The following is a 10,538-nucleotide window of genomic DNA, read 5'->3' as shown; positions in this document are numbered from 1 at the left end:
TTAAGCACAAACACGATGAGAACTACCACTAGCAAGGAATCATTTTTTTATAATATATACAAAAACCAATATTTTTTTTCCTTTTTCTTGATTCTGATATTATCTTCTTCTTTTTTTCAATTCCCTACAAGTGGTTCTCATAATCTTTTTTTTCAATAGTGCACCTTTCCCTTTTCTATAGTTCCACTCAAAAACCTAACCATACCTCCACCTAGCTTTTACAAGCTCATAACAAACTCAAGTGCTCAAGAGAGGTCGACGGTTCAAACAAATAGTCAATTCAAACAAAGGGGTCAGGCTTGTATTGTGGTTATCAAAGAAATAGGATTACAGGCTCAAAGGGCTAACTAAGATAAACATTAATTAGGTGGGCAAAAACATATATTAGCTCAACAAAGAAATGTCTATATCACTTCCTAGACTGAACAAGACTGTTATTTCACTTTGCAAACACACATGGCAAGTTCTAGACATCAACTGACATGCATATAATATCAACGAAAACCTCACTCACACATTGGCACATAACTCACTCAGGATCGGGTCTTTCCCGACTCTCTAGTCAAAGCAGTTAAGTAGAGTTACGATCTAGCAATTTAAGGCACTTATCTAAAAGTCAAGAATTGAGCCTAGGCGTTATGACTAAGGCACTCACCATTCTCAAGGCATATGCAGTCAAGGGAAATTGCTTCAAATTAGCACTATGACTCAAGATTTTTTACACCTATAAAACAAAAAACCAACTATATCCGGTTCAAGTAAAACCCTTGGAAAAGAACCACGGCACAAAGAAAAACCAAGGGAGAATTACTACACTACCTAAAAAAGTAAAATAAAATAAAACAAAGGACATATTTTTGGATTTCCAATTTTTTTAATTTTCTTTTTCGTTCGACTTCAAATCCCTCAAGAAGCCAGTTGACGAAATCTATCGTCGAGAAGAGTCGAAATTAAATAGTTAATTACTAACTATTACAGGCCGATAGAATTCAGAGTTATGATTACAAACCATATTATCTAAGAAAGCAAGAAACAAATCAAATAAAACCAACTGGAAAATAGAAAACAAGTACAAATACAATCAAATAGAAGCACCCCACACTTAAAAAATATCGCATTGTCCCCAATCAAACGGAGAACGACTCTAGCAAGACGCTGGAAATGACACTTCTTCATGTCCTTGTGGAACTCATTAGCATCTCGCGTCCATGTGGCAAGAGACCCCGCGCCACACAGCTGGCATCTAATATCAGGATAGGGGGGCCGACGCAGCAACCTCAAGAACAACTTATGCGAATGCTCCGTGAATCCCATGATTTGATTTATTACCCGGGAAGAAAATGGAATCATTTTGCCAAACACCTCCACTTCATACATTGCATCTAAACTGGCCTCGCGTTGCCAGTTAGCATAAAACTCCTTAACCATGTTCACATTCACCGACTCACCGGGACGGAACAAGCTTTCAAAACCTATGTATCTGATGTTGCTGTAAATCCCCGAGTATTTCCTGGCTAGCTTACCATCATCAATTCCAACTTCCGGGTCGGGACTCACCGCCGGAACAAAGGTCCGGTACCATATCCTAGCTTGAGCTGGCATAACCCGAATGCCATACTTGCAGCTTGGCACTACATCCGCATCAGGATTAATGCGCTCCTCTTCCTCCTCCACTGGCTCGGGGGGAGGTGCCCGCCTTCCTCCTTGACGGCTATTAGAGGCAACCTCTGAGGTGTACCTGTGTTAGAACGTTTGCTAGGATGGCGAGACATTGTACCTGCACAAGACGAACAACATTAGCCACAACACTTAAAACATAAACAGGACCAAACATGGTAACCACCCCACACTTATGTTATTGGCATGTTCACAAGTACAATGTATATCGGGGACTCAGACTACCCAATTGAAAGCACACCATGAGTAATGAACAACCCTCCCGACCACCAACACAGCCTTACAACAACATAACCACAGACTACACTAGTGTAAAAGAAAAAATTAAGAAGCTAAACTAGTAATTAAGAAAAGAATCATAAGAAGTTAGTCTAATCCGCTACTAACAAAATTTACGATACAATACAACACTACACAATTTTATGTCACTAAGACATTTTAACAAATAAATTGTGGGCATACCTTTCAATTTCTCATTTCAATTCAAAGTGGGTTAGAATCATCATACAACCACATCAAAAACACTACTCACCACAACCACAACATCACCACATGTTCCCAATAGCACAAAGTGCATAATTTTACACAAAACTTCACCAATTTTTGGCCACTTGGGAACCTCCACCAAGCTTCAATACAAAGTAATTCCAACCCATCAAAACACACCAATAATCACCCATAATCATAAGAACAATGAATACCCCACAATTTTATGCAATAAATTCAGCCAAGGGTTAGAGAACTTAAACTCAAATTAACTAAATACTAAAAGAAAGAGAAGGAGAACTTACCTTGAAATTGGAGTGGTAAAGGTGGGGAGTTGGAGTGGAAGTAAATTAAAGAAGAAGAAAGGGATTTGGGGTGAGAGAGAGGGAATAGTTGGGAAGCAGTAAAATGAAAGAATGGGAAAATAATAAAGGGGGTCGGGGTGTTAGAGTTTCATGTTAAAAAATTTTAATTACATTTTTTTAAAATTTGTACTGTAGCGTCGCTGGGTGCGGCGCCCTATGCGGTGTGGTAGGCCATTTTTCTCAGAGTCCTGATTTATTTTCACTTTTTAGCCTACGGGGCGCACCCCGAATCTATTTTGTACTTATTATGTGTTCAATTCATGCTCATACTTGTTCAAACAATTATCAAAACTCCTAAACTCTAATAATCCTAAACTACCATCATCTAACTAGTCTACAAAAGAAATAAAGAGGGTTAGACGTAGTTCTGAGTTATAGTCGTCAGCTTGAATCCGTTACTTAGGCTCATTTGATCACGACGCTAGAGGATTGCTTGTCAAATCCTCAAGCAAGGTACTGTTTCAACCTGTGCCCATTCGCCTTAAAACTTTCATTTAGTTCTTTATCCTGTATTTCAATGGCGCCATACGGTGAGACGTATTTTACTACATACGGACCTGTCCATCTTGATTTGAATTTTCGGGGGAACAACCTTAGTCTACTATTGTATAGTAAGACTCCGTCCCCATCATGAAACTCTTTTGGCTTAATCAAACGATCATGCCACCTTTTTGTCTTTTCCTTAAAGATTCGCACATTTTCATAAGGGTCTAGTCTAAACTCCTCCAATTTGTTCATCTGCGCCAACATGTGTTTACCTGCAAGAGTAAGATCAAGATTAAGCATCTTAATTGCCCAATAAGCTTTATGTTCTTCTCAACAGGTAGATGACGCGATTTTCCATACACTAATTTGAATGGTGAAGTCCCTATGGTTGTTTTGAACGCAGTTCTATACGCCCATAGAGCTTCATCCAACTTTACAGATCAATCCTTACAAGAAGAACTGACCGTCTTTTCAAGAATTCGTTTAAGTTCATGGTTAGTCACTTTAACTTGCCCACTAGTTCAGGCACACACCTTCGAATCACACCATCTTTACACAGTTTAAATAAGAAAGGGTCATTCCAAAAAATAACTTTTTACCTCACCTTGAAGATTCCTTCTTTTATCACGAGAGAGGTCACGCGGCAACCATCCACTAGTCAAAAGGTTGGCTACATCAGCATACCAAGGCGGTCTTTCAGAGACCGCAACAATGGAGAAAATATGCTCATCAGGGAACTCTTCTCTTACGTCAACTGTTTCAACCAGAGGTCTCTCAAGTCGATATAGATGATCGGCGACTTGATTTTCTGTGCCCTTCCTATCTTTGATCTCCAAGTCAAACTCTTGGAGCAACAACACTCACCGCATCAGATGCATTTAAAGATTCACGTATTTTCATACGCGTCCAGTCTAAACTCCTCCAATTCGTTCATCTGCGCCAACCTGTGTCTACCTGTAAGACTAAGATCAAGATTAAGCATCTTAATTGCCCAATAAGCTTTATGTTCTATCTCAACAGGTTAGATGACACGATTTTCCATATACTAATTTAAATGGTGACGTCCCTATGGTTTTTTTGAATGCAGTTCTATACGCCAATAAAGCTTCATCCAACTTTGCCGACCAATCCTTACGAGAAGCACTAACCATCTTTTCAAGAATTCGTTTAAGTTCACGGTTAGCCACTGCACGTTACCCACAAGTTTGGGCATGGTACGGGGTTCCTATTTTGTGTGTGACCCCAAACTTAGATAACAATGCAACGAACTGTTTGTTCACAAAGTGCGACCCATTGTCACTGATAATCACTCGAGGTGTCCCAAAGCAGGTAAAGATGTTCTTCCGTAGGAACTCACACACCACTCGAGCATCATTGGTCCTAGTAGGGATTGCTTAGATCCATTTAGAGACGTAGTCAATGGCTACTAGGATATACTCATATGAATAGGACGATGGGAACAGACCCATGAAGTGAATGCCCCAAACGTAAAAAATTTCACATACTAAAATGGAGTTTAGTGGCATCTCATCCCTCTTGCTAATGTTACCTTCACTTCGAAATTTGTCACATGTAGCTACATATGCCCGTGTGTCTTTGTACAAAGTAGGCCAATAGAAATCGGCTTCCATTACCTTTGCTGCAATACGATTTCCACCATAGTGTCCTCTAGCTGCTCCATCATGGCAATGAGAAAGAATGCTTGATATCTCTCTTTCAGGCACACACCTTCGAATCATACCATCTGCACACAATTTACACAAGAAAGGGTCATTCCAAAAATAACTTTTTACCTCACCTTGAAGATTCCTTCTTTCATCACGAGAGAGGTCACGTGGCAACCATCCACTAGCTAAAAGGTTGGCTACATCAGCATACCAAGGTGGTCTTTCAGAGACCGTAGCAATGGAGAAAATCTGCTCATCAAGGAACTCTTCTCTTACGTCAACTATTTCAACCGGAGGTCTCTCAAGTCGAGATAGATGATCGATGATTTGATTTTCTGTGCCCTTCCTATCTTTGATCTCTAAATCAAACTCTTGGAGCAACAACACCCACTGCATCAGACGCAGCTTGGACCCCTTCTTACTGAACAGATATTTCAAGGCTGAGTGATCCGTGTGTACAATAACTTTGCTCCCCACCATGTATGATCTAAACTTGTCAAAGAAAAACCCAAAGCAAAGAACACTTTCTCAGTAGTGGCATAGTTTACTCGAGCATCATTCAACTTCTTGCTGGCATAGTAAATGGGCCTAAACATTTTCTCTTTTCTTTGCCCCAGAACTGCTCCCACAGCTACATCACTGGCATCATACATTATCTCAAATGGATGGCTCCAATCAAGTGTCACTATAATAGGAGCACTTACAAGCTTTTCCTTTATCAATTCGAATGCTCTTAAGCACTCCACGTTGAAAACAAACATGACATCTTTCGCTAGAAATGCAGTCAACGATTTGGTAATGCTGGAGAAGTTTTTGATGAACCTCTTATAGAACCCAGCATGTCCCAAGAAACTCCTTATGCTCTTCACCGACGTTGGTAGAGGGAGCCTAGCAATTACATCCACCTTGGCTCTGTCAACTTCAATTCCATGTGCAGTTACTTTGTGGCCCAAGACAATTCCCTCTTTCGCCATGAAGTGACACTTCTCCCAGTTAAGAACCAAATGCGTGGCTTCGAAACCCACAAGCACAATCTCCAAATTCTTCAAGCAGCCCTCAAAGTCATCACCAAAGGGTGAAATAATCTATGAATACTTCTAGACACTTCCCATTTAAATCAGAGAATATAGACATCATGCACCTCTGAAAAGTGGCAGGTGCATTACACAACACAAAGAGCATCCTCCTGTAAGCAAAACTTCCTGACGGGCAAGTGAATGTGGTCTTCTCAACATCTTCTAGTAATGGATATCTGATTGTATCCTGAGTACCTATCCAAGAAACAGTAGCATCCATGTCCAGCCACTTTCTTGAGCATTTGATCAATAAAGGGGAGTGGGAAGTGGTCCTTCCATCTTGCATCATTCAGCCTTCTGTAATCAATGTCCTTCCATCTTGCATCATTCAGCCTTCTGTAATCAATGCACATTCTCCACCCAGTGACTGTTCTTGTGGGTATCAATTCATTATCTTCATTTTTCACCACTGTCATGCCTCCCTTCTTAGGTAAAACTTGTACTGGACTAATCCATTGGCTATCAGAGATGGGAAAAATCACTCCCGCATCTAGCAATTTGATGATCTCCTTGTGCACTACCTTCTCTAACACAATGCTAGAGGATTGCTTGTCAAATCCTCCAGCAAGGTACTATTTCAACCTGTGCCCATTTACCTTAAAAGTTCCATTCCATTCTTCATCTTGTATTTCAAAGGCGCCATACGGTGAGACGTATTTCACCACATACAGACCTTTCCATCTTGATTTGAATTTTTCAGGGAAAAACCTAAGTCTACTGTTGTATAGTAAGACTCTGTCCTCTTCATGAAACTCTTTTGTCTTAATGAGACGATCATGCCACCTCTTTGTCTTTTCCTTAAAGATTCACGTATTTTCATACGCGTCCAGTCTAAACTCCTCCAATTCGTTCATCTGCGCCAACCTGTGTTTACCTGCAAGACTAAGATCAAGATTAAGCATCTTAATTGCCCAATAAGCTTTATGTTCTATCTCAACAGGTTAGATGACACGATTTTCCATATACTAATTTAAATGGTGACGTCCCTATGGTTTTTTTGAATGCAGTTCTATACGCCAATAAAGCTTCATCCAACTTTGCCGACCAATCCTTACGAGAAGCACTAACCATCTTTTCAAGAATTCGTTTAAGTTCACGGTTAGCCACTGCACGTTACCCACAAGTTTGGGCATGGTACGGGGTTCCTATTTTGTGTGTGACCCCAAACTTAGATAACAATGCAACGAACTGTTTGTTCACAAAGTGCGACCCATTGTCACTGATAATCACTCGAGGTGTCCCAAAGCGGTTAAAGATGTTCTTCCGTAGGAACTCACACACCACTCGAGCATCATTGGTCCTAGTAGGGATTGCTTAGATCCATTTAGAGACGTAGTCAATGGCTACTAGGATATACTCATATGAATAGGACGATGGGAACAGACCCATGAAGTGAATGCCCCAAACGTAAAAAATTTCACATACTAAAATGGAGTTTAGTGGCATCTCATCCCTCTTGCTAATGTTACCTTTCCTTCGAAATTTGTCACATGTAGCTACATATGCCCGTGTGTCTTTGTACAAAGTAGGCCAATAGAAATTGGCTTCCATTACCTTTGCTGCAGTACGATTTCCACCATAGTGTCCTCCAGCTGCTCCATCATGGCAATGAGAAAGAATGCTTGATATCTCTCCTTCAAGCACACACCTTCGAATCACACCATCTGCACACAATTTACACAAGAAAGGGTCATTCCAAAAATAACTTTTTACCTCACCTTGAAGATTCCTTCTTTCATCACGAGAGAGGTCACGTGGCAACCATCCACTAGCTAAAAGGTTGGCTACATCAGCATACCAAGGCGGTCTTTCAGAGACCGTAGCAATGGAGAAAATCTGCTCATCAAGGAACTCTTCTCTTACGTCAATTGTTTCAATCGGAGGTCTCTCAAGTCGAGATAGATGATCGGTGATTTGATTTTCTGTGCCCTTCCTATCTTTGATCTCTAAATCAAACTCTTGGAGCAACAACACCCACCGCATCAGACGCAGCTTGGGACCCTTCTTACTGAACAGATATTTCAAGCCTGAGTGATCCGTGTGTACAATAACTTTGCTCCCCACCATGTATGATCTAAACTTGTCAAAAGAAAAACCCAAAGCAAAGAACTCTTTCTCAGTAGTGGCATAGTTTACTCGAGCATCATTCAACGTCTTGCTGGCATAGTAAATGGGCCTAAACATTTTCTCTTTTCTTTGCCCCAGAACTGCACCCACAGCTACATCACCGGCATCATACATTATCTCAAATGGATGGCTCCAATCAAGTGTCACTATAATAGGAGCACTTACAAGCTTTTCCTTTATCAATTCGAATGCTCTTAAGCACTCCACGTTGAAAACAAACTTGACATCTTTCGCTAGAAATGCAGTCAACGATTTGGTAATGTTGGAGAAGTTTTTGATGAACCTCTTATAGAACCCAGCATGTCCCAAGAAACTCCTTATGCTCTTCACCGACGTTAATAGAGGGAGCCTAGCAATTACATCCACCTTGGCTCTATCAACTACAATTCCATGTGCAGTTACTTTGTGGCCCAAGACAATTCCCTCTTTCACCATGAAGTGACACTTCTCCCAGTTAAGAACCAAGAGCGTGGCTTCGCAACCCACAAGCACGATCTCCAAATTCTTCAAGCAGCCCTCAAAGTCATCACCAAAGGGTGAAATCATCCATGAATACTTCTAGACACTTCCCATTTAAATCAGAGAATATAGACATCATGCACCTCTGAAAAGTGGCAGGTGCATTACACAACCCAAACAACATCCTCCTGTAAGCAAAACTTCCTGACGGGTAAGTGAATGTGGTCTTCTCAACATCTTCTGGTAATGGATATCTGATTGTATCCTGAGTACCTATCTAAGAAACAGTAGCATCCATGTCCAGCCACTTTCTTGAGCATTTGATCAATAAAGGGGAGTGGGAAGTGGTCCTTCCATCTTGCATCATTCAGCCTTCTGTAATCAATGCACATTCTCCACCCAGTGACTGTTCTTGTGGGTATCAATTCATTATCTTCATTTTTCACCACTGTCATGCCCCCTTCTTAGGTACAAATTGTACTGGACTAATCCATTGGCTATCAGAGATGGGAAAAATCACTCCCGCATCTAGCAATTTGATGATCTCCTTGTGCACTACCTTCTCCAACGCAATGCTATTGGATTGCTTGTCAAATCCTCCAGAAAGGTACTATTTCAACCTGTGCCCATTTACCTTAAAAGTTTCATTCCATTCTTCATCCTGTATTTCAAAGGCGCCATACGGTGAGACGTATTTCACCACATACAGACCTTTCCATCTTGATTTGAAATTTTCAGGGAAAACCTAAGTCTACTGTTGTATAGTAAGACTCTGTCCTCTTCATGAAACTCTTTTGTCTTAATCAGACGATCATGCCACCTCTTTGTCTTTTCCTTAAAGATTCACGTATTTTCATACGCGTCCAGTCTAAACTCCTCCAATTCGTTCATCTGCGCCAACCTGTGTTTACCTGCAAGACTAAGATCAAGATTAAGCATCTTAATTGCCCAATAAGCTTTATGTTCTATCTCAACAGGTTAGATGACACGATTTTCCATATACTAATTTAAATGGTGACGTCCCTATGGTTTTTTTGAATGCAGTTCTATACGCCAATAAAGCTTCATCCAACTTTGCCGACCAATCCTTACGAGAAGCACTAACCATCTTTTCAAGAATTCGTTTAAGTTCACGGTTAGCCACTACAAGTTGCCCACAAGTTTGGGCATGGTACGGGGTTCCTGTTTTGTGTGTGACCCCAAACTTAGATAACAATGCAACGAACTGTTTGTTCACAAAGTGCGACCCATTGTCACTGATAATCACTCGAGGTGTCCCAAAGCGGTTAAAGATGTTCTTCCGTAGGAACTCACACACCACTCGAGCATCTTGGTCCTAGTAGGGATTGCTTAGATCCATTTAGAGACGTAGTCAATGGCTACTAGGATATACTCATATGAATAGGACGATGGGAACAGACCCATGAAGTGAATGCCCCAAACGTAAAAAATTTCACATACTAAAATGGAGTTTAGTGGCATCTCATCCCTCTTGCTAATGTTACCTTCCCTTCGAAATTTGTCACATGTAGCTACATATGCCCGTGTGTCTTTGTACAAAGTAGGCCAATAGAAATCGGCCATCTGCACACAATTTACACAAGAAAGGGTCATTCCAAAAATAACTTTTTACCTTACCTTGAAGATTCCTTCTTTCATCACGAGAGAGGTCACGTGGCAACCATCCACTAGATAAAAGGTTGGCTACATCAGCATACCAAGTCGGTCTTTCAGAGACCGTAGCAATGGAGAAAATCTACTCATCAAGGAACTCTTCTCTTACGCCAACTATTTCAACCGGAGGTCTCTCAAGTCGAGATAGATGATCGGCGATTTGATTTTCTGTGCCCTTCCTATCTTTGATATCTAAATCAAACTCTTGGAGCAACAACACCCACCGCATCAGATGTAGCTTGGACCCCTTCTTACTGAACAGATATTTCAAGGCTGAGTGATCCGTGTGTACAATAACTTTGCTCCCCACCATGTATGATCTAAACTTGTCAAAAGAAAAACCCAAAGCAAAGAACTCTTTCTCAGTAGTGGCATAGTTTACTCGAGCATCATTCAACGTCTTGCTGGCATAGTAAATGGGCCTAAACATTTTCTCTTTTCTTTGCCCCAGAACTGCACCCACAGCTACATCACCGGCATCATACATTATCTCAAATGGATGGCTCCAATCAAGTGTCACT

The sequence above is a fragment of the Nicotiana tabacum genome, chromosome 14 (genome assembly GCF_000715075.1).
Source record: "Nicotiana tabacum cultivar K326 chromosome 14, ASM71507v2, whole genome shotgun sequence".
Classification (NCBI taxonomy): domain Eukaryota; kingdom Viridiplantae; phylum Streptophyta; class Magnoliopsida; order Solanales; family Solanaceae; genus Nicotiana; species Nicotiana tabacum.
The sequence above is the reverse complement of the archived record's forward strand: the minus strand, read 5'-3'. Positions refer to the sequence as shown.